The following is a 26,163-nucleotide window of genomic DNA, read 5'->3' as shown; positions in this document are numbered from 1 at the left end:
GTTGGTGTAACCCCTTTATTTAACCCAATTTGCAGTTGTGGGGGATTGGATCGTAATCCACCCTACCAAGTTCAGCACCAGATACCTCTGAACCAACCAACAATTTGCATATTCTTATGTATATATATATATATATATATATATATATATATATACATATATATATATATATATATATATATATATATATATATATATATATATATATATATAAAAGAATATTTTTCTTCTGCATGTTTCGCATATGTCTTTAGTTTACTGGGTTAAATGACCGTGTGAGAGTCACTTAGCCCGAATTTTCATATGACTTGAGAACAAAGCAGGAATTTTTTTTGTGATCATTCACTTATTTTAATCGGTCCCCTACGTAGAGCATGCTTAAGCCGGAGCTGACTGCAAGGATAAACTACTTAAGGACTTATTTGGAACAAAAATTGGGGCCACAACATATGGGGTATCGGGATCGACTCTTATAATCATGAAGCCTACGGTGTTAAGACAATACCGATTTTTAGAAAAAGTTTTCCTAAGTCTTTTACATCCCGTCATAAACGTATCTTATAGCCTGAATATTCAAGATGCACTGTTTTCTTTGCTCACAAATTTTTTTTGGTAAGGTTAAAGAAATTGGAGAAATACGGATACACTACACAGATGACTCGTCAAACACATGTTATTTTATTGAAAGGAAAAGCAAACAACTAAAAACGCACAAAACATACTAAAAATCTAGAAAAGCAATAAAAAACGATAAAAATCTCCTCCCACACTTAAACCGAACATTGTCCCCAATGTTTCGATATGAGATAGGGTAGGAGTAACCTGGAAGAGAGAGAGAAAGAGAACCATGGGTGATCACCGGTATCGTCACCGTCACGAGCATTTACTTTAACAAATATTGTAGACTCGAAGACAAGAGGAATTGGGTGAAGGGGGAATAAGGAAACAACAAAATTAAGTGATGGATATTGTTGTTAAGGACAGACGAGGGCATGAGGTATATAAGGTAACATGCCATATTAGCATAATATCCCCCAGAACCAGAATGGAACATTACCATAGAGAAGTAGGGTCCAAGCGGTTTCTACAAATCAATTCACATTACCCCATCATACTTAGGCCTTCTTTTCGTTTTCTTCAAGTCCTTTTCATTCAGGTGCAATCACATTAAACCCGTTATCCGTACATACTCATAGTAAAGTGACCGGTTAGTGATTCTGATCTTAAGCATGGGGCTCTGGTACATAAGTTGGTGTAACCCCTTTATTTAACCCAATTTGCAGTTGTGGGGGATTGGATCGTAATCCACCCTACCAAGTTCAGCACCAGATACCTCTGAACCAACCAACAATTGGCATATTCTTATATATATATATATATATATATATATATATATATATATATATATATATATATATATATATATATATATATATATATATTTTTTCTTCTGCATGTTTCGCATATGTCTTTAGTTTACTGGGTTAAATGACCGTGTGAGAGTCACTTAGCCCGAATTTTCATATGACTTGAGAACAAAGCAGGATTTTTTTTTGTGATCATTCACTTATTTTCATCGGTCCCCTACGTAGAGCATGCTTAAGTCGGAGCTGACTGCAAGGATAAACTACTTAAGGACTTATTTGGAACAAAAATTGGGGCCACAACATATGGGGTATCGGGATCGACTCTTATAATCATGAAGCCTACGGTGTTAAGACAATACCGATTTTTAGAAAAAGTTTTCCCAAGTCTTTTACATCCCGTCATAAACCTATCTTATAGCCTGAATATTCAAGATGCACTGTTTTCTTTGCTCACAATTTTTTTTTGGTAAGTTTAAAGAAATTGGAGAAATACGGATACACTACACAGATGACTCGTCAAACACATGTTATTTTATTGAAAGGAAAAGCAAACAACTAAAAACGCACAAAACATACTAAAAATCAAGAAAAGCAATAAAAAACGATAAAAATCTCCTCCCACACTTAAACCGAACATTGTCCCCAATGTTTCGATATGAGATAGGGTAGGAGTAACCTGGAAGAGAGAGAAAGAGAACCATGGGTGATCACCGGTATCGTCACCGTCACGAGTATTTACTTTAACAAATATTGTAGACTCGAAGACACGAGGAGGAATTGGGTGAAGGGGGAATAAGGAAACAACAAAATTAAGTGAGGAATATTGTTGTTAAGGACAGACGAGGGCATGAGGTATATAAGGTAACATGCCATATTAGCATAATATCCCCCAGAACCAGAATGGAACATTACCATAGAGAAGTAGGGTCCAAGCGGTTTCTACAAATCAATTCACATTACCCCATCATACTTAGGCCTTCTTTTCGTTTTCTTCAAGTCCTTTTCATTCAGGTGCAATCACATTAAACCCGTTATCCGTACATACTCATAGTAAAGTGACCGGTTAGTGATTCTGATCTTAAGCATGGGGCTCTGGTACATAAGTTGGTGTAACCCCTTTATTTAACCCAATTTGCAGTTGTGGGGGATTGGATCGTAATCCACCCTACCAAGTTCAGCACCAGATACCTCTGAACCAACAAACAATTGGCATATTCTTATATATATATATATATATATATATATATATATATATATATATATATATATATATATATTTTCTTCTGCATGTTTCGCATATGTCTTTAGTTTACTGGGTTAAATGACCGTGTGAGAGTCACTTAGCCCGAATTTTCATATGACTTGAGAACAAAGCAGGATTTTTTTGTGTGATCATTCACTTATTTTCATCGGTCCCCTACGTAGAGCATGCTTAAGTCGGAGCTGACTGCAAGGATAAACTACTTAAGGACTTATTTGGAACAAAAATTGGGGCCACAACATATGGGGTATCGGGATCGACTCTTATAATCATGAAGCCTACGGTGTTAAGACAATACCGATTTTTAGCAAAAGTTTTCCCAAGTCTTTTACATCCCGTCATAAACCTATCTTATAGCCTGAATATTCAAGATGCACTGTTTTCTTTGCTCACAATTTTTTTTTGGTAAGTTTAAAGAAATTGGAGAAATACGGATACACTACACAGATGACTCGTCAAACACATGTTATTTTATTGAAAGGAAAAGCAAACAACTAAAAACGCACAAAACATACTAAAAATCAAGAAAAGCAATAAAAAACGATAAAAATCTCCTCCCACACTTAAACCGAACATTGTCCCCAATGTTTCGATATGAGATAGGGTAGGAGTAACCTGGAAGAGAGAGAAAGAGAACCATGGGTGATCACCGGTATCGTCACCGTCACGAGCATTTACTTTAACAAATATTGTAGACTCGAAGACACGAGGAGGAATTGGGTGAAGGGGGAATAAGGAAACAACAAAATTAAGTGAGGAATATTGTTGTTAAGGACAGACGAGGGCATGAGGTATATAAGGTAACATGCCATATTAGCATAATATCCCCCAGAACCAGAATGGAACATTACCATAGAGAAGTAGGGTCCAAGCGGTTTCTACAAATCAATTCACATTACCCCATCATACTTAGGCCTTCTTTTCGTTTTCTTCAAGTCCTTTTCATTCAGGTGCAATCACATTAAACCCGTTATCCGTACATACTCATAGTAAAGTGACCGGTTAGTGATTCTGATCTTAAGCATGGGGCTCTGGTACATAAGTTGGTGTAACCCCTTTATTTAACCCAATTTGCAGTTGTGGGGGATTGGATCGTAATCCACCCTACCAAGTTCAGCACCAGATACCTCTGAACCAACCAACAATTCTCCATGCACAATGAGCCATTCGAGCAATATGGTGTCCAGCCACAGAGCAAAGAAATTCAGTTGCTGGCAGAGAAGGTAAGGGCTCTGGAAAGCCATGCTACTCCGGGGTTTGTCAACATGTCCAACATGGGGCTGGTCGAGGGGATTGTGATCCCACAAAAGTTCAAGGCGCCCGCATTTGACAAATATAATGGGAGTTCCTGCCCGGAAACTCATCTGCAAGCCTTTGTCCGCAAGATCTCGGCATACACTACAGATCAAAAGCTTTGGATGTACTTCTTCCAAGACAGTCTGTCTGGAGGATCCTTGGAATGGTATACCAAGCTGAAGTCTTCTGATGTTAAGAGCTGGCAGGATCTTGGTGATGCGTTCTTTAAACAGTACCAATTCAATGCTGACATGGCTCCTAGTCGTACCCAGCTGCAGGGTATGTCTCAGAAGTCAAGTGAAGGGTTTAAAGAATATGCTCAAAGGTGGAGGGAGTTGGCTGCCAGAGTGCAACCTCCACTGGTGGACAGAGAAATGTCTGATCTCTTCATGGGTACCCTGTAGGGGGTTTTTGCTGAAAGAATGGTTGGATGCCCGGTGACTAACTTTGCAGACATTGTGGTGGCCGGAGAAAGAATTGAAAGTTGGCTGAAAATGGGGAAGATCCAGGGTGGTAATGCTTCGTCATCAGCATCAAAGAAGCCATTCGGGAATGGTCAGCGCAAGAATGAGGGTGAATCGAGTGCTGTGTATGCCCAGGGAGGATACGGTAGGGATCGTTACTACCAGCACACTGCTGCGGTAACCACCCCTGCTGGTAATCAGTCAGTACGACAGCAACGTCAGCCATATCAACAGAGAGCTGGGTATCAGGTGAGGGGAAAAGGGGTTGATCGCCATTTTGACAAGCCGCCCGTGACATACGCTGTTCTGTTCAAAAAGTTGATGGATCTTGGGTTGGTTCAGCCGAGGGCGATGGTTCCGATGAGATCAGATCAGAGGCCGCCTAACTATGATGAGAACGCCCAGTGTGAATTTCATTCTGGAACACCGGGGCATAACATTGAGGGCTGTAGAGCATTCAAGAATGTTGTCCAGGACCTGGTAGACTCCAAGGCTATTAATTTTGCGCCATCACCGAATGTTAATGCTAATCCCATGCCGGCGCATGGTCAGGCGATGGTGAGTGCAATTGCTGAAGATTCGGATCACGCCTGTGTGATGGGTGAAGAGAACGACAGCGACTGCAAGTTTGATGGTTGGATAAAGTCGTGCGTACCAGGAAGCTGGAAGGCTTAAAAAGATCATCACTGTCACTCATCCTGAGGAGTAATAATTTCTGTTTTCAGTTTTTATCTGCATGAAAGCCATACGTGTTGCCCGACACGTAATGGTTCATTGTAAGGGCCACCTCATGTTCATAATTTGCAACATTTCTGCATCATTAATAAATGGATGTTTTTCAGTCAAAAAGCGGTGTTCCCTGTTTTTCATTTATTTTTGCAGTTTAAAAACGAATAAAAATGGCAATGTTTATTTTCATTTTTCTCTTTTTGATTTGTCTCGTTCCGAATTCAAAAATAATTCTCCGGATCTCATTGATAACAATTTGGTTACATCTCATATGACTTCGACAAACCGATCTATCAGGCTGAAGAAGAAGGCGAAGAAGACTGTGATCTGCTGGAATTAACCAGGTTGTCAAAACAAGAGGAGAAGGTGATTCAGCCGCTCGAGGGCGATGCAAGATTGCTATTCCAAGCACCGCCGAGGTCAGAAGTGAAGTTGGGTCCGTTTCAGAGGCGAATCGAGAGCAGAATGGTAGCCCTGTTGAAAGAGCACGTGGATGCCTTCACCTGGTCGTGTCAGGATATGCCAGGGTCGGATACCGGTGTCGTTGTGCATAGGCTACCATGGAGAGAAGACTGTCCTCTAGAGAAGCAGAACGTCAGTGCCTGTATCAGAGAGTCATGATGACTTTGTTTCATGATATGATTCATCATGAAGTTGAATGCTATGCTATGACATGATAGCAAAGTCCCAAGCAGGAGAGGGGCATCTGGCAGACCGGGGCAAGTCGTTTGACCGGTTGAGACAATTCAAACTGAGGTTGAATTCAAGCGAGTGCACTATCAGAGTGCGATCCGGTAAGCTGTTGGGGTTCATTATAAGAGAGGAATCGAGGTTGATCCTGCTAAAAAAAAAAAAAAAAAAAAAAAGGGAAAAACAGAAAAAAGGAATGCCTGAACCGAGAACAGAAAGAGGTTCGTGGTTTCTTAGGCAGATGGAACTACATGTCATGGTTCACATCTCACCTAACAGCCACGTGGGAACCCATTCAAGAAAAAAGATCAAACGGTCAGGTGGAATAATGATTGCCAAGGGGCATTGGAAAAATAAAAGAATAAGTTGCAGGAGCCTCTGATTCTGATGTTTCCCTAAGGAGCAATTGTTAATCTGGTACTTGAAAACCTTCGAGGGGTCTACGAGGTGTATTGGGTCAGCATGACGAGTCTTGTCGAAAAGAGCATGCAATTTACCTTAGCAAAAAGTTTATCGACTGTGAAACAATACATTCACTGCTCGAGAAAACTTGACGTACTTTGGCATAGGCTGCTCGCCGACTGAGACAGTATATGCTGGTTCATACCACTTTGTGGATTTCCGAGATGGATCCGATCAAGTATGGGTTTGAGAGCCCAGCATCGACCGGACGGGTTTGCGAGAGGAGCAAAATAATGTTGACTGATTCAGTATACTCTCAGAAAGCAATCAAGGGGTATTGTCTGATTACCTCGCCCAGCAACCCATTGAGGATTATCAACCAAGGAAGTTTGAGTTCCCTGATGAGGACATCTCGAGGTGCTCAAATCGAAAGATTGAGAGTAACCGATCCCGGAGGAGGGGCTTGACCCCGAATCCGAACGGATTCTGATGTCTGATGGGGAGGTTAAGGTGAATGAGCTTTCGTTTCCTGGTTAGCATTCGAATGCACCGACAGTATGGGCAAGTACGAAGCTTGTATACCGGGTATCGAACCTCGGTGCGCCTACTGGGGCAACTCCTTTCTCATTGGTATATGGAATGGAGGCTGTATTACCTGTTGAAGTTCAGATTCCCTCTTTGAGAGTCCTGATGGACGTCAAGTTGCAAGAGGCTGAATGGGTAAGGACCCGATATGAAGAATTGAGTCTGATAGAGGAAAAGAGGCTGGCAGCCATCTGTCATGGGCAGTTATACCAGCAAAGGATGAAGCGTGCTTTTGACAAGAAAGTACGACCTCGGGTATATCACGTAGGTGATATGGTGCTGAAAAGGATCCTTCCTCCTCAAAACGATCGAAGGGGCAAATGGACACCGAATTATGAAGGTCCATTCGTGGTCAAGAGGGTTTTCTCTGGTGGAGCCTTGTTGTTAACGACCATGGATGGTGAGGATTTTCCATCCCATGTGAATGCGGACGCAGTTAAAAAATACTTCGTGTAAAGAGACCCGCTGGACGAAAAGAATAAAATAGTCCAGGCAAAAATGGGCATCCCGGCGAACCAAAAACAGGAAAAGGTTCGGGCAAAAATTAGGGATAAAAAGGAAAAATTGTACACCCGGCAAGTCGAAAACCTGAAAAGGCGACTTGGGCAAAAAAGGGTATCCCGGTGGACTGAAAACCCGAAAGGGCGGTCCAGGCAAAAGAGGGATTGAAACGAACAACTGCGTCCGGCATGATCGTTTGCGCTTTGGTTAAAGCATCATGGATAATACCCGGTGGGGATCAATCAGAATCGTCTTGTTCAGAAGGCAGAAAGCACGGAGAGTCTGAGGACATATGGGGTGTAACCGAGTTGGAACTCGATGAGATCACGGGTTTCACATTGCCATTAGGATAGATTTTTCCTTTTGTGCGCAATTACCTCTTTTCAGGAATTGCTTCCTTTTGTATTGCTCAATTTGAGCCACACACTTTTCAATCAATAAAATGCATATTCAGTCAAATAATTTTGTTTTTTTGTTTTCATTACCGCTTTGATTGCAAAAACATCCGATTATTTTGATAAAGAATCTTGCATTTTAAGACATACAGGTCCCTTCCAATGCATGTTTATAAGATTGAAAACTTGAAATCTTATTCGGAAGGATTGAGTGACCCAAGTGTTGAAATCTTGACACGCCTGGGGCACGGTTTTATCTAACGGTCTGTTTTGCAGGTGTTGTTAGATGTTTTTCACTCACTTGCAGGTTGTGATGTGGAAGCTGTTGATGAAACAAATCCCCATGGAGTCCAATCACGGACGAGTGGATAAGAGGAGTGACGAGAAGACGTCGAGACGTACGACGATTCTTGATTTTAATCAAGAAGACTCTTCAAAGTCGGAAAATTGAAAGTCTGTATAATCCCCAGGAGTTCGTTCTCCGTCGAGTGCGGAGCGATTGGGAATACAAGATGATGGAGCAGAAAAGGTCCAGACGGGTCTGGGAGTTTTCAAAAGTGGAAAGTTTATACGAGATTGGGAGGCGGATACCGTGGTTCGACGAGTCGACGGGTGTTCTGTGCCAACTTTTCTCATTTCCCAGCTAGGTCCCCAAGCAGAGTTGTGAGGGCTAACTCCCCAGCAGATCCAAGGTCTATGGATCCCTAGCCGAGTCAAGATGGTTATCCCCGGCAGGTTTAAAGTGATGTTTCCTCAGCAGCCAGGCCCGAAGGTTGCTATTCCCCGAGTGGAGCGGGTTTCAATGAAATATATCTCCAGCAGTGTTCATCCTACCAGTGGATTAGATGAGTTTCCGTAGCGGACTGATATTTGCATCCCCAGCGGAGTAGCATTTGCTTCCCTAGCAGGGTCAGGATGGTTATCCCCAGCAGGTGTCAGATCGGTGCTTCCCCAGTCGTAAGGCAAGGGTTGCTGTTTCCCAGCGGAGTATCTGTGAGCATTTCCCCAGTGAAGTCGTCAGGTATCTGTGAGGGTTTCCCAAAGCAGAGTTGGGATTGATATCCTCAGCAAGTCGAAGATTGTTGTATCCCCACAGGGTGTTGGTAGTTCTTATCCCCAGCAGTTTCCCGAGCGGATTGGGTGCAAAGGAGGTTCTTCCCCAGCAAGGGATCCTTTTCCCAGCAGCAGTGTTATTCCCCAGCAGGGTGGTGATCGGAGTATTGTCGAGTTCCTCAGCGGAGTGTCTCGTGCTCCCCAGAAGAGTCCCTTGAGGGGGATACTTTTTATACATTCATCATGAAAAATAGCATAGCATGTTGCATAGAAAAAATAAATCGCGTAGCATTTCCATAAGTATGGAGCATTACGCAGAAAAAGATCATGCATCATTGTTGCAAGCATAGGCTAGTCTCAAGCTGTGGTTATTGTTTGAGAGGTGGTTTTGCCAGAAAGCGAAGATGTTACTCTGATGGGTTTAGCATCATGATGTCAGATCAGCAATATTCACCAGTAGTGCGATGCTGGAGGAAACTTTTCCGTTGGACAGAGATAGAAATGTTACGCGATCAGCGCGACTCGAGCCGTGGTTACCGCTTGAGATTTGGTTTTGCCGGATAGTGAAGACGATGCTCTGAGGAGTTCAGCATCGTGATTTTGGGGCAGCAGTATTTCCCAGTCATCAGTAAGTGTCTGGTCGAGCTCTCTTTGGTGTCAGTAAACATCATCATTCGATGTCTAGTAAACGTCGCGGTATTTCCCAGTCATCAGTAAGTGTCTGGTCGAGTTTTGTTTGATGCCTGTAAACATCATTGTTTGATGTCCTGTAAACATCATGGTTCGATGTCCTGTCAACATCATTGTTCGATGTCCTGTCAACATCATTGTTCGATGTCTTGTCAACATCATTGTGTGATGCCCGTAAACATCATTGTTCGATGTCCTGTCAACATCATTGTTCGATGTCCTGCCAACATCATTGTTCGATGTCTTGTCAACATCATTGTTTGATGCCTGTAAACATCATTGTTCGATGTCCTGTCAACATCATTGTTCGATGTCTTGTCAACATCATTGTGTGATGCCCGTAAACATCATTGTTCGATGTCCTGTCAACATCATTGTTCGATATCCTGTCAACATCATTGTTTGATGCCTGCCAACTTCATTGTTTGATGCCTGTCAACATCATTGTTTGATGCCTGTAAACATCATCGTTCGATGTCCAGTAAACGTCGCGTTTTCTCACAGTCATCAGTAAGTGTCTGGTCAAATTTTCTTTGGTGTCAGTAAACATCATCGTTCGATGTCACGTAAACGTCGAGTTTCTTCCCAGTCATCAGTCAGTGTCTGGTTGAAGGTGTATCCTCTGATATGTCGCCCTCAGAGTGGTGATGGGTGTTATTTCCGACGTTGCCAGCGGAATTATCACAAGGAAACAAGATGTCGGGGTTCAAAAGCAGTGATCTGGGATCATTTGCGCGAAAAGATTTCGGGATTCAAGAAAAGCATAAAAAAGAAAAAGAATAATAATCCCAAGCGGATGTGGTATTCAGGCCATGGGTTATCCCTGCGTTACCATTTATTTTGGTATCCAGGTTGACGTTGTTGTTTCGGTATTCAGGCCGAATTTTTCCGTACCAGACGGATGTTTGTTTCAGAGATTGTTTCTTCGCCGATTCTGACAGGCGTTGTTAATTATTTTCTCATCGGAGTGCAAATTGTTCGTCTGTTCTTGGTATTCAATCACTCTTCATCCTGATCATCTGAAAGCCGAGGCTATTCATATCGACAGGTTCACAGTGGATTGAATAGGGGCAGCTGTAACACCTCAAAATTTGCCCTCCTCTCTTGGGACTAGCATAACATATTACATATCATTTTAGGTCATTAGGCATTGCATATTGCATATCATGTGGTTACATTGTGCAAGCCAGTTTCCCAAGTCTTGATCAGAAGATAGGAGGTTATGTGCATGCTGGGGTTTCATTGGACTGGTCATCAATCATCTAAGGATGTGGAGGTCCAAATTAGGGTTTTGTGATTCTCAAGGAGATTGGTCTTCATCTTGTTTGAAAGGATACATCATCATCATGGTTTATCATCAGAAGATTCAAGTGATTGATCAGCTACCTTGAGATTAGGGTTTTGACCACTGGTCAACCCTAACCAGTTGCATTGGGCCAATCAGGGCATGGTAAGGAGATGGGGTCTACAATGGATATGAGGATCATTTCATGATTATATTAAGCTTATGGAAGCTAGGGTTTCATTTTGGAGCCATTTCATCAGGAGATTGAGGCTCAGATTCATCTGTGCATGACCAAGTCATATATCAACTAGAAAAAGTCAACCAAAAGTCAACTGTTGGATTTGGAGGTGGAAAGTGGTTAGAAATACTTCATTCATGTTCAAACAAGTCTCATTTGACATTTCAAACATCAACATTGAAGAAAATAAAGTCAGGACAAAACTTTCCAAAAATGGAAAGTGACTTATAATTCAAAATTGCCAAAAATGGAAAGGTTTTCTCCTCAAGATTACATCATCAAAAATGCTTCAAATGAAATTTTGTTGAACATGAAAGTTGTAGATCTTGTTCTCCCATTTCCAAAAAGTCCAAGATCATGAATTTCTCATGTGTGGTTGAAGAGATATGGTCAAATTTTGGTCAAATGAACATGGAACTTCAAATGAGCATAACTTCTTCATCAAATGTCCAAATCAAGTGGCTCTTCTTGCTAAATTCTTGTTATGACTTCTAGTTTCCAAAATTGGCATTACATTGCATGCATTCCATTCATATAAATATTTGAAAATTCAATTCATTTTGGAGGGAAAAAATCAAGTTCAAAAATAATGCATTGTTTTCACATTTTAACATTTCCATTGGTTTTAAAATAATATTTTGAGAGAAAATGAATGCAAAAACGTGCACTATTCACATGCCATGCCATGCATAAGGTAAAAAAATAATTTTTGCAAAACACCTCCAAAATTAACCATTTTTCATTAGCATTTGATTAGAACTTAATTAATCATGATTAGTGAAGCATATAAATAGTAAATCATAACAGAATTTTTTTTTACACATTTTTTAGATCTAGAATTTTCTCTTCCCTCCAAAATTCTCTCTCATTGGAATTCAAATTTTCTCCACACAACCACATATTTTCTTGATAGATCCATCATCCTCATGGAATTTGGAGCATGAATCAGTCATTTTTTGTGGAAATTGGTGAAGAATTGTGCATACTCCATACATGAACATGAAAATGGAAATTGAAGATTAAGCTAGATCCAAGCCTTTCCAAGCATTGATTCGTGCACAAGACTTCATAACAAGAGTAGAGGAGCATATTTTAACACTTGCAAGGCCTTGGATCCACTGCTGCCATTGATTGTTCTTCAAGAGGTCAAAAATTCGAATCTCATAAATCTTGATTTTATGTACATAAACTTGTAGAGTTTTCATCACTGAGAATTCTGATATAAATTTCATGAAATTTGGATGAAAAATGAAGAAGTTATGTTGAATTAAAGTTTAGATCTAGAAACTTCTTTGCTTCGATCCGGAAAATATATTAGGAATTAGGCTTAGCTTTTATGATATTTGGAATGTACATGAAAAGACCTTTCCAACGGTATATAGTTTGTAAAATTCTGGAAAAAAAAAAGTTGCAGCTCCGCCGTGTACACGGTCGGAGAAGACGACCGGAACTACTGTTCCGGCGTCTGGTGTGGCGGCGAGTTATATAGTAGGCGCTGCGTTTAGTGTTGTGGCAATGTAGTTTGGCCGAGCGGATGGCTCAACGCCCTTGGACCTAGCGCTCCCCTATTCAATTCTCCCTGGGCACGTTTCACATTTTATTTGTTTTATTTCCAGTCTTGGTCAAAACTACGTCGTTTTGACAAGGCGCCAACCTCAGCGCCAACCTCCCTTCGATTCCAGCTGAGGGCATTTCACTTGGCATTTGACATTTTAATTCTTTAACCATCCTTGTTCTTGTACATTGCTCATGTCTTTTTTTTATTTTTTCCATCACTTCCAAAAATCATATCTCATGGAATAGTGATCCAAATTTTGTGAAATTTTTTGCATAATACTCCTGAAGATGTGTAGAATTTGATTATGATTTTTGTGGAATTTTTGCACGTGTGGAAATTTAATTGGCCTATTGATTTTGTTCATGTGTGCATTTTGTACATGTTTCACCAAAACTTACATGAAATGCTCATACTTGTAAAGAAATGAATGAAAATTTTTGTGCTTATTCTGGACATGTTGATGGTGATTTTCATGTAGAGTTTGTGATTTTTGGATACTTGGTGATGGAGATATGATTTTTTGGATTAAGGTGTGACAATTTGTGTCACACCAAGCTAGGTCAACTTTCTGATTTTATTTGCCTGGCTTAGGAATGTTTGATGGTTCCAATTTTTTGCATGAATGATCATTGATATGTCAAGGTAGCATGTGATTTTTTCTGGAATTTTTGATGTCATTTTCTAATTGATTGATAATTTTCTTCTCTGTATGCTCATTTTGTGAATTTATGTGACACATGTTGGCATTTTGCTTGTGAAATTCTCATATGGTACTGGATGAAGATGAAATTTGATATGTTGATTGTAGACACATTGTGGGACATCATGCTTTTGATCCCATTCATTTCTTAATTGTTGTCACTGTTTTATGAATTATTGAAATGGATGCTTGCTTGGATGTCTTGAATTGGCTTACATAATTGTGTCTGGACTTTTTGATTTTCATTGACCTACTTTCTTTTGTCCAATTGAGCTGAAAATTGACATGCTACTTGTTGATTGTGTCCTGTTTAGGTGTGAATTATTTGAGGATTTTTGGAATTGTTTTGGTATGCCTTTGATTGAAGTCATTCTGTTTGGACTTTTGGTGTTGTATTTGACCTAGTTTGTGGTATATTGGGCATGAATTGATATTGGTGAATGATATGAGCATGAGACCAATTGCATTTTCTTTTGAATTGCCTTAATGTGATTTTGGATTGGTTTTGCTTGCTGTTTAGATTTTTTTTATCCCTTTGGACCTTAGGCTTGGCCTAGTGGTCTAGTTTCTCACATTTGGTTTGGATTTTCAGGATGAAATGCACAATGCTTAAGGAGATTGCTTCAAGGCAATTTGAATTGAGTTTGGTTGATGTTTATGAACTAACTTGACTTTGTGTTGTAGGTTTGATGCTTGAGTTTGAGCTTATAGCTTGCACTTGTGTGCATTAGCTTGTGTTTAACTGTACAGATTAACTGATTAACATTTGCTGTTTACTGTTGGTTTGTCTGAGTACTGATGATGCTTGATTGATTTCAGGTACATTTAGTCGCTTACAGTTCTTTAAGAACTTGCTCGCTGCTGCTTGGTTTTTTAACCAGCTGAGGTAGGATCTTCTATTCTTCATGTAGTCTGGAAGACCTGGCCTGTTACTTGGCCAGGCAACTGTCTGAAGTCCTCCTTAAGAGGCGATGTTTGTCGTAGTTTACATTTGTGCCAAGCAGGTAAAGACCTCTATGAGGCAATTGGCGGAACCCAAGGGATATGCAATCTATCCCCCACTATTCTGTGAGTCGTCCCTCTGCTCACACCACTGTGTTGATGCATTGGGACACAAACCCAAGATCTTGTACTTTGTACAGTTGTGTCAGAGTCTTGAGCGTAGAAGGGTCCCTCCATTCTGGACCCACGCTCCTTTGTCTGAAGCTCTCCCTGGTCAGGGATAAGAGCTGTGAAGTCTAATCTTCACTCACCTTTCATCTGCTTCACCTTAGCCTCGCAATGGCAAGGTTAAGAGCGAACAATACCTTGTACAGATGACTTGCCTAGGCAGTCAAACCCATTGTTTGAGCCCACTTAATTGGCTATAGTGTGTGCTATGTGAATACTTGCTTGAAATGCTTGTTTTGATCTGTTGATGCTTGTATGCTTGTATGCTTGCTTCTTTCCTGGATAGGATTAGCTCGCTGTTGTGCAAGTAGGTAGAAACCTGAACTTAGGGCAATGATGCATGATAACACTAGGCTCGAGTACAGCTCCCTGGTAGTGTGTCTTCCCTTGGTTTCTGGCTAGAATTTCTTTCCCTTGAGGGGGAACTACATCGCCTTGATCCTCGTTCCAGACGAGGTATGTAGGCAGGAGACCGTGCGAGGTCTCTCCGGGCACTTTTTTTCTTTTTGTGTGTGTTTGATTGTTATCTTCTTGTGTGTTTGGTTCGGATGCCGACGTAAGCCCAGTGATTGGCAGTCGGGCTCCACGTTTGCCTTTTGTGTGTGTTTTTGGTTCGGATGCTGATGTAAGTCCAGTGATTGGCATTCAGGCTCCCAGTTTGCCTGTGTTTTTGTTTGCTTGTTTGGCGTGCGTGAGCCGAACTACGGCAGCTCTGATTCTCGTTCCAGACGAGATACGTAGGCATAGGATGCGATGTCCTATCGAGCTCTCTTCTTCTTAACCCCGCCTGTGTTTCTTAGCGTGTGTGTATGATGTTTGTCTGTTTATTTTAGCAACCTTTTCTTTTCTTAGAACGTGGATCCCGTCGAGTACGACGGACGTGAGGGGTGCTAATACCTTCCCCTTGCGTAACCGACTCCCTTACCCTTTCTCTTTGGTCGCGAGACCATGTCTTTCCAGGTTTCTCTGAGCGTTTCCTTTCCCTATCTTGGGATAAATAACGCGCAGTGGCGGCTCTGTGTGTTTTTATTTCAGCCCGCCGGTTGTTTTTTCGCGGATGCGACAGTAACCTCAACGGCTGGCTCTCCCTATCAAATATGACCAAAAGAAACAGTGAAATCAAAACACAATACAACCCTTACCAGTATAATATAAAAAAGAAAATGCGAGAAACTGATGAGTATTTGTTATGGATTTGTGCAGTATTTACTACTTCTAACAAAAAAATCACTTTGCATTTATTGTAAAAACCAAATGAAAAGAAGCAATAGAAGAACATTACCTGTAATGACCTCAAGACTCTTTTTGATCTATTCATGACAAGAGCGTACATACCTTCCTACAAACACTCCGACGAACAAGTTAGTTATCACTTCAAAATAATCTTGGAAAATAAAAAGAGTAACATTTTAGAGTAAATAAAAAGATGAAATTATAACAACACATGATGATCTAAGCATAAAAGAGTGACGTTGACCTTTATAGGAAGTCTTTGAAAAAATAGAAAGAACAACATATAGTTAGAAAGTCCTACCAATCCAAACATAGTATTTCTAGTTACCTTTGGATTATACCAATAAGTTAAAGTGACTTACTTTCTATGAATGCATTACCTACAAACTTGTTTCTTCAAAAGTATCCATAGCATATTTCCCCCTAGAGATTACCGTATCATCTTTAGATTGCACTACCTCAATACCCAAAAATATAGGAGTTTACCAAGGTCTTTCGTCTGAAATTTATTCGATAGATGTTATACTCAAAATAATCTTTAACTAGTGATGTTGGTTTGATCACACTCTTGGGGTTGAGAACCTTCCTAAGTTTGAACACGAACTCAAAAGATATACCAATTGTATGCCCTGCAGCATCAACACCTTCATTTGTAACCTCAACGGCTGGCATTCCCTATCAAATATGACCAAAAGAAATAGTGAAATCAAAACACAATACAACCCTTACCAGTATAATATAAAAAAGAAAATGCGAGAAACTGATGAGTATTTCTTATGGATTTGTGCAGTATTTACTACTTGTAACAAAACAATCACTTTGCATTTATTGTAAAAACCAAATGAAAAGAAGCAATAGAAGAACATTACCTGTAATGACCTCAAGACTCTTTTTGATCTATTCATGACAAGAGCGTACATACCTTCCTACAAACACTCTGACGAACAAGTTAGTTATCACTTCAAAATAATTTTGGAAAATAAAAAGAGTAACATTTTAGAGTAAACAAAAAGATGAAATTATAACAACACATGATGTTTTAAGCATAAAAGAGTGACGTTGACCTTTATGGGAAGTCTTTGAAAAAGGAGAAAGAACAACATATAGTTAGAAAGTCCTACCAAACCAAACATAGTATTTCTAGTTACCTTTGGATTATACCAACAAGTTAAAGTGACTTACTTTCTATGAATGCATTATCTACAAACTTGTTTCTTCAAAAGTATCCATAACATATTTCCCCCTAGAGATTACCATATCATCTTTAGATTGGACTACCTCAATACCCAAAAAATATAGGAGTTTACCAAGGTCTTTCGTCTGAAATTTATTCGATAGATGTTATTCTCAAAATAATCTTTAGCTAGTGATGTTGGTTTGATCACACTCTTGGGGTTGAGAACCTTCCTAAGTTTGAACACGAACTCCAAAGATATACCAATTGTATGCCCTGCAGCATCAACACCTTCATTTGTAACCTCAACGGCTGGCATTCCCTATCAAATATGACCAAAAGAAATAGTGAAATCAAAACACAATACAACCCTTACCAGTATAATATAAAAAAGAAAATGCGAGAAACTGATGAGTATTTCTTATGGATTTGTGCAGTATTTACTACTTGTAACAAAACAATCACTTTGCATTTATTGTAAAAACCAAATGAAAAGAAGCAATAGAAGAACATTACCTGTAATGACCTCAAGACTCTTTTTGATCTATTCATGACAAGAGCGTACATACCTTCCTACAAACACTCCGACGAACAAGTTAGTTATCACTTCAAAATAATCTTGGAAAATAAAAAGAGTAACATTTTAGAGTAAATAAAAAGATGAAATTATAACAACACATGATGATCTAAGCATAAAAGAGTGACGTTGACCTTTATAGGAAGTCTTTGAAAAAATAGAAAGAACAACATATAGTTAGAAAGTCCTACCAATCCAAACATAGTATTTCTAGTTACCTTTGGATTATACCAATAAGTTAAAGTGACTTACTTTCTATGAATGCATTACCTACAAACTTGTTTCTTCAAAAGTATCCATAGCATATTTCCCCCTAGAGATTACCGTATCATCTTTAGATTGCACTACCTCAATACCCAAAAAATATAGGAGTTTACCAAGGTCTTTCGTCTGAAATTTATTCGATAGATGTTATACTCAAAATAATCTTTAACTAGTGATGTTGGTTTGATCACACTCTTGGGGTTGAGAACCTTCCTAAGTTTGAACACGAACTCAAAAGATATACCAATTGTATGCCCTGCAGCATCAACACCTTCATTTGTAACCTCAACGGCTGGCATTCCCTATCAAATATGACCAAAAGAAATAGTGAAATCAAAACACAATACAACCCTTACCAGTATAATATAAAAAAGAAAATGCGAGAAACTGATGAGTATTTCTTATGGATTTGTGCAGTATTTACTACTTGTAACAAAACAATCACTTTGCATTTATTGTAAAAACCAAATGAAAAGAAGCAATAGAAGAACATTACCTGTAATGACCTCAAGACTCTTTTTGATCTATTCATGACAAGAGCGTACATACCTTCCTACAAACACTCTGACGAACAAGTTAGTTATCACTTCAAAATAATTTGGAAAATAAAAAGAGTAACATTTTAGAGTAAACAAAAAGATGAAATTATAACAACACATGATGTTTTAAGCATAAAAGAGTGACGTTGACCTTTATGGGAAGTCTTTGAAAAAGGAGAAAGAACAACATATAGTTAGAAAGTCCTACCAAACCAAACATAGTATTTCTAGTTACCTTTGGATTATACCAACAAGTTAAAGTGACTTACTTTCTATGAATGCATTATCTACAAACTTGTTTCTTCAAAAGTATCCATAACATATTTCCCCCTAGAGATTACCATATCATCTTTAGATTGGACTACCTCAATACCCAAAAAATATAGGAGTTTACCAAGGTCTTTCGTCTGAAATTTATTCGATAGATGTTATTCTCAAAATAATCTTTAGCTAGTGATGTTGGTTTGATCACACTCTTGGGGTTGAGAACCTTCCTAAGTTTGAACACGAACTCCAAAGATATACCAATTGTATGCCCTGCAGCATCAACACCTTCATTTGTAACCTCAACGGCTGGCTCTCCCTATCAAATATGACCAAAAGAAACAGTGAAATCAAAACACAATACAACCCTTACCAGTATAATATAAAAAAGAAAATGCGAGAAACTGATGAGTATTTGTTATGGATTTGTGCAATATTTACTACTTCTAACAAAAAAATCACTTTGCATTTTTTGTAAAAACCAAATGAAAAGAAGCAATAGAAGAACATTACCTGTAATGACCTCAAGGCACTTTTTGATCTATTCATGACAAGAGCGTACATACCTTCCTACAAACACTCCGACGAACAAGTAAGTTATCACTTCAAAATAATTTTGGAAAATAAAAAGAGTAACATTTTAGAGTAAATAAAAAGATGAAATTATAACAACACATAGCGTAAAAGAGTGACGTTGACCTTTATAGGAAGTCTTTGAAAAAATAGAAAGAACAACATATAGTTAGAAAGTCCTACCAAACCAAACATAGTATTTCTAGTTACCTTTGGATTATACCAATAAGTTAAAGTGACTTACTTTCTATGAATGCATTACCTACAAACTTGTTTCTTCAAAAGTATCCATAGCATATTTCCCCCTAGAGATTACCATATCATCTTTAGATTGCACTACGTCAATACCCAAAAAATATAGGAGTTTACCAAGGTCTTTCGTCTGAAATTTATTCGATAGATGTTATTCTCAAAATAATCTTTAACTAGTGATGTTGGTTTGATCACACGTTTGGGGTTGAGAACCTTCCTAAGTTTGAACACGAACTCCAAAGATATACCAATTGTATGCCCTGCAGCATCTACACCTTCATTTGTAACCTCAACGGTTGGCTTTCCCTATCAAATACGACCGAAAGAAACAGTGAAATCAAAACACAATATAACCCTTACCAGTATAATATAAAAAAGAAAATGCGAGAAACTGATCAATATTTGTTATGGATTTGTTGAATATTTACTATTTGTAACAAAACAATCACTTTGCATTTATTGTAAAAACCAAATGAAAAGAAGCAATAGAAGAACATTACCTGTAATGACCTCAAGACTCATATTGATCTATTCATGACAAGAGCGTACATACCTTCCTACAAACACTCCAACGAACAAGTTAGTTATCACTTCAAAATAATCTTGGAAAATAAAAAGAGTAACATTTTAGAGTAAACAAAAAGACGAAATTATAACAACACATGATGTTATAAGCATAAAAGAGTGACATTGACCTTTATGGAAGGTCTTTGAAAAAGGAAAAAGAACAACATATAGTTAGAAAGTCCTACCAATATTTGTTATGGATTTGTGCAGTATTTACTACTTGTAAAAAAACAATCACTTTGCATTTATTGTAAAAACCAAATGAAAAGAATCAGTAGAAGAACATTACGTGTAATGACCTCAAGACTCATTTTGATCTATTCATGACAAGAGCGTACATACCTTCCTACAAACAGTCCGACGAACAAGTTAGTTATCACTTCAAAATAATCTTGGGAAATAAAAAGAGTAACATTTTAGAGTAAACCAAAAGACGAAATTATAACAACACATGATGTTATAAGCATAAAAGAGTGACATTGACCTTTATGGGAAATCTTTGAAAAAGGAAAAAGAACAACATACAGTTAGAAAGTCCTACCAAACCAAACATAGTATTTCTAGTTACCTTTGGATGATACCAACAAGTTAAAGTGACTTACTTTCTCTGAATGCATTATCTACAAACTTGTTTCTTCAAAAGTATCCATATCATATTTTACCCGAGAAATTACTATATCATCTTTAGATTGGACTACCTCAATACCCAAAAAATATAGGAGTTTACCAAGGTCTTTCGTCTGAAATTTATTCGATAGATTTTATTCTCAAAATAATCTTTAGCTAGTGATGTTGGTTTGATCACACTCTTGGGGTTGAGAACCTTCCTAAGTTTGAACACGACCTCCAAAGATGTACCAATTTATTGCCCTGCAGCATCAACACCTTCATTTGTAACCCCAACAGCAGGCTCTCCCTATCAAATATGACCAAAAGAAACAGTGAAATCAAAACTCAATACAACCCTTACCAGTATAATATAAAAAAGAAAATACGAGAAACTGCCCAATATTTGTTTTGGATTTGTGCAGTATTTACTACTTGTAACAAAACAATAACTTTGCATTTTTTGTAAAAACCAAATGAAAAGAAGCAATAAAAGAACATAACCTGTAATGACCTCAAGACTCATTTTGATCTATTCATTAGAAGAGCGTACATACCTTCCTACAAACACTCCGACGAACAAGTTAGTTATCACTTCAAAATAATCTTGGAAAATAAAAAGAGTAACATTTTAGAGTAAACAAAAAGACGAAATTATAACAACACATGATGTTTAAAGCATAAAAGAGTGACATTGACCTTTATGGAAGGTCTTTGAAAAAGGAAAAAGAACAACATACAGTTAGAAAGTCCTAACAATATTTGTTATGGATTTGTGCAGTATTTAATACTTGTAACAAAACAATCACTTTCCGTTTATTGTAAAAACCAAATGAAAAGAAGCAATAGAAGAACATTACCTGTAATGACCTCAAGACTCATTTTGATCTATTCATGACAAGAGCGTACATACCTTCCTACAGACACTCCGACGAACAAGTTAGTTATCACTTCAAAATAATCTTGGGAAATAAAAAGAGTAATATATTAGAGTAAACAAAAAGACTAAATTATAACAACACATGATGTTATAAGCATAAAAGAGTGACATTGACCTTTATGGGATGACTTTGAAAAAGGAAAAAGAACAACATACAGTTAGAAAGTCCTACCAAACCAAACATAGTATTTCTAGTTACCTTTGGATGATACCAACAAGTTAAAGTGACTTACTTTCTATGAATGCATTATCTACAAACTTGTTTCTTCAAAAGTATCCATAGCTATAGATATAGGAGTTTACCAAGGTCTTTCGTCTGAAATTTATTCGATAGATGTTATTCTCAAAATAACCTTTAGCTAGTGATGTTGTTTTGATCACACTCTTGGGGTTGAGAAGCTTCCTAAGTTTGAACACGACCTCCATAGATGTAAGGTGTTGTATGCCCTGCAGCATCAACACCTTCATTTGTAACCTCAACGGTTGGTTCTCCCTATCAAATATGACCAAAAGAAATAGTGAAATCAAAACACAATACAACCCTTACCAGTATAATATAAAAAATAAAATGCGAGAAACTGCTCAATAATTGTTATAGATTTGTGCAGTATTTACTACTTATAACAAAACAATCACTTTGCATTTTTTGTAAAAACCAAAAGAAAAGAAGCAATAGAAGAACATAACCTTTAATGACCTCAAGACTCATTTTGATCTATTTATGACAAGATCGTACATACCTTCCTACACACACACTGACGAACAAGTTAGTTATCACTTCAAAATAATCATGGAAAATAAAAAGAGTAACATTTTAGAGTAAACAAAAAGATGAAATTATAACAACACATGATGTTATAAGCATAAAAGAGTGACATTGACCTTTATGGAAGGTCTTTGAAAAAGGAAAAGAAACAACATACAGTTAGAAAGTCCTACCAATATTTGTTATGGATTTGTGCAGTATTTACTACTTGTAACAAAACAATCACTTTGCATTTATTGTAAAAACCAAATGAAAAGAAGCAATAGAAGAACATTACCTGTAATGACCTCAAGACTCATTTTGATATATTCATGACAAGAGCGTACATACCTTCCTACAGACACTCCGGCGAACAAGTTAGTTATCCCTTCAAAATAATCTTGGGAAATAAAAAGAGTAACATTTTAGAGAAAACAAAAAGACGAAATTATAACAACAGATGATGTTATAAGCATAAAAGAGTGACATTGACCTTTATGGGAAGACTTTGAAAAAGGAAAAATAACAACATACAGTTAGAAAGTCCTACCATACCAAACATAGTATTTCTAGTTACCTTTGGATGATACCAACAAGTTAAAGTGACTTACTTTCTATGAATGCATTATATACAAACTTGTTTCTTCAAAAGTATCCATAGCTATAGATATAGGCGTTTACCAAGGTCTTTCGTCTGAAATTTATTCGATAGATGTTATTCTCAAAATAATCTTTAAGTAGTCATGTTGGTTTGATCACACTCTTGGGGTTGAGAAGCTTCCTAAGTTTGAACACGACCTCCTAAGATGTAAGGTGTTGTATGCCCTGCATCATCAACACCTTCATTTGTAACCTCAACGGCTGGCTCTCCCTATAAAAAATGACCAAAAGAAATAGTGAAATCAAAACACAATACAACCCTTACCAATATAATATAAAAAATAAAATGCGAGAAACTGCTCAATATTTGTTATAGATTTGTGCAGTATTTACTACTTGTAACAAAACAATCACTTTGCATTTTTTGTAAAAACCAAAAGAAAAGAAGCAATAGAAGAACATAACCTTTAATGACCTCAAGACTCATTTTGATCTACTTATGACAAGAGCGTACATACCTTCCTACACACACTCCGACGAACAAGTTAGTTATCACTTCAAATAATCATGGAAAATAAAAAGAGTAACATTTTAGAGTAAACAAAAAGACGAAATTATAACAACACATGATGTTATAAGCATAAAAGAGTGACATTGACCTTTATGGAAGGTCTTTGAAAAAGGAAAAGAAACAACATACAGTTAGAAAGTCCTACCAATATTTGTTATGGATTTGTGCAGTATTTACTACTTGTAACAAAACAATCACTTTACATTTATTGTAAAAACCAAATGAAAAGAAGCAATAGAAGAACATTACCTGTAATGACCTCAAGACTCTTTTTGATCTATTCATGACAAGAGCGTACATACCTTCCTACAGACACTCCGACGAACAAGTTAGTTATCATTTCAAAATAATCTTGGGAAATTAAAAGAGTAACATTTTAGAGAAAACAAAAAGACGAAATTATAACAACAGATGATGTTATAAGCATAAAAGAGTGACATTGACCTTTATTGGAAGACTTTGAAAAAGGAAAAAGAACAACATACAGTTAGAAAGTCCTACCAAACCAAACATAGTATTTCTAGTTACCTTTGGATGATACCAACAAGTTAAAGTGACTTAATTTCTATGAATGCATTATCTACAAACTTGTTTCTTCAAAGGTATCCATATCATATTTCCCCGGAGAAATTCCCATATCATCTTTAGATTGGACTACCTCAATACCCAAAAGATATAGGAGTTTACCAAGGTCTTTCGTCAGAAATTTATTCGATAGATGTAATTCTCAAAATAATATTTAGCTAGTGATGTTGGTTTGATCACACGTTTGGGGTTGAGAACCTTCCTAAGTTTGAACACGACCTACAAAGATGTACCAATTGTATGCCCTGCAGCATCAACACCTTCATTTGTAACCTCAACGGCTGGCTCACCCTAACAGTGAAATCAAAACACAATACAACCCTTACCAGTATAATATAAAAAAAAATGCGAGAAACTGATCAATATTTGTTATGGATTTGTGCAGTATTTACTACTTGTAACAAAACAACCACTTGGCACATTTTGTAAAAACCAAATGAAAAGAAGCAATAGAAGAACATAACCTGTAATGACCTCAAGACTCATTTTGATATATTCATGACAAGAGCGTACATACCTTCCTACAAACACTCCGACGAACAAGTTAGTTATCACTTCAAAATAATCTTGGAAAATAAAAAGAGTAACATTTTAGAGTAAACAAAAAGACGAAATTATAACAACACATGATGTTATAAGCATAAAAGAGTGACATTGACCTTTATGGAAGGTCTTTGAAAAAGGAAAAAGAACAACATACAGTTAGAAAGTCCTAACAATATTTGTTATGGATTTGTGCAGTATTTAATACTTGTAACAAAACAATCACTTTACATTTATTGTAAAAACCAAATGAAAAGAAGCAATAGAAGAACATTACCTGTAATGACCTCAAGACTCTTTTTGATCTATTCATGACAAGAGCGTACATACCTTCCTACAGACACTCCGACGAACAAGTTAGTTATCACTTCAAAATAATCTTGGGAAATAAAAAGAGTAATATTTTAGAGTAAACAAAAAGATGAAATTATAACAACACATGATGTTATAAGCATAAAAGAGTGACATTGACCTTTATGGGAAGACTTTGAAAAAGGAAAAAGAACAACATACAGTTAGAAAGTCCTACCAAACCAAACATAGTATTTCTAGTTACCTTTGGATGATACCAACAAGTTAAAGTGACTTACTTTCTATGAATGCATTATCTACAAACTTGTTTCTTCAAAAGTATCCATAGCTATAGATATAGGAGTTTACCAAGGTCTTTCGTCTGAAATTTATTCGATAGATGTTATTCTCAAAATAACCTTTAGCTAGTGATGTTGGTTTGATCACACTCTTGCGGTTGAGAAGCTTCCTAAGTTTGAACACGACCTCCAAAGATGTAAGGTGTTGTATGCCCTGCAGCATCAACACCTTCATTTGTAACCCCAACGGATGGCTCTCCCTATCAAATATGACCCAAAAAAACAGTGAAATCAAAACACAATACAACCCTTACAAGTATAATATAAAAAAGAAAATGCGAGAAACTGCTCAATATTTGTTATGGATTTGTGCAGTATTTACTAGTAACAAAACAATCACTTTGCATTTATTGTAAAAACCAAATGAAAAGAAGCAATAGAAGAACATTACCTGTAATGACCTCAAGACTCATTTTGATCTATTCATGACAAGAGCGTACATACCTTCCTACAAACACTCCGACGAACAAGTTAGTTATCACTTCAAAATAATCTTGGAAATTAAAAAGAGTAACATTTTAGAGTAAACAAAAAGTTGAAATTATAACAACACATGATGTTATAAGCATAAAAGAGTGTCATTGACCTTTATGGAAGGTCTTTGAAAAAGGAAAAAGAAAAACATACAGTTAGAAAGTCTTACCAATATTTGTTATGGATTTGTGCAGTATTTAATACTTGTAACAAAACAATCACTTTTCATTTATTGTAAAAACCAAATGAAAAGAAGCAATAGAAGAACATTACCTGTAATGACCTCAAGACTCATTTTGATCTATTCATGACAAGAGCGAACATACCTTCCTACAGACACTCCGACGAACAAGTTAGTTATCACTTCAAAATAATCTTGGGAAAAAAAGAGTAACATTTTAGAGTAAACAAAAAGATGAAATTATAACAACACATGATGTTATAAGCCTAAAAGAGTGACATTGACCTTTATGGAAAATGTCATACCCCAAAATTTGCCCGTTAATATTACAAGGCATTTTTCAAGGCACTCCAACTTATTTTTCAAGGCATTGATCTTAAAGGAACCAAGACCTAGCATACAGGTGGCCAAATCCAGAAAAGGGCCTAAACTGGCTTGCTC

The 26,163-nt window shown here is 37.5% G+C and overlaps 1 long non-coding RNA gene across 3 annotated transcripts in view; it reads right to left on the bottom strand.

The window, feature by feature from the left end:
• LOC127097664 (uncharacterized) overlaps nucleotides 1–24,535 on the bottom strand; it is a 131,316-nt gene extending 106,781 nt beyond the window's left edge. For 2 of the 3 annotated variants that reach the window (XR_007793131.1, XR_007793129.1), the window contains exons 1-2: nucleotides 24,339–24,535; nucleotides 18,724–18,754 (exon numbers count right to left, since the gene is read on the bottom strand). This is a non-coding gene — a long non-coding RNA (uncharacterized LOC127097664). The remainder of the gene's footprint in view (nucleotides 1–18,723; nucleotides 18,755–24,338) is intronic. The other variant, XR_007793130.1, reaches the window with a different exon arrangement.
• Nucleotides 24,536–26,163: the final 1,628 nt, after the last annotated feature.

This window comes from Lathyrus oleraceus, chromosome 6 (genome assembly GCF_024323335.1).
Source record: "Lathyrus oleraceus cultivar Zhongwan6 chromosome 6, CAAS_Psat_ZW6_1.0, whole genome shotgun sequence".
Lineage (NCBI taxonomy): Eukaryota > Viridiplantae > Streptophyta > Magnoliopsida > Fabales > Fabaceae > Lathyrus > Lathyrus oleraceus.
The sequence above is the reverse complement of the archived record's forward strand: the minus strand, read 5'-3'. Positions and strand labels throughout refer to the sequence as shown.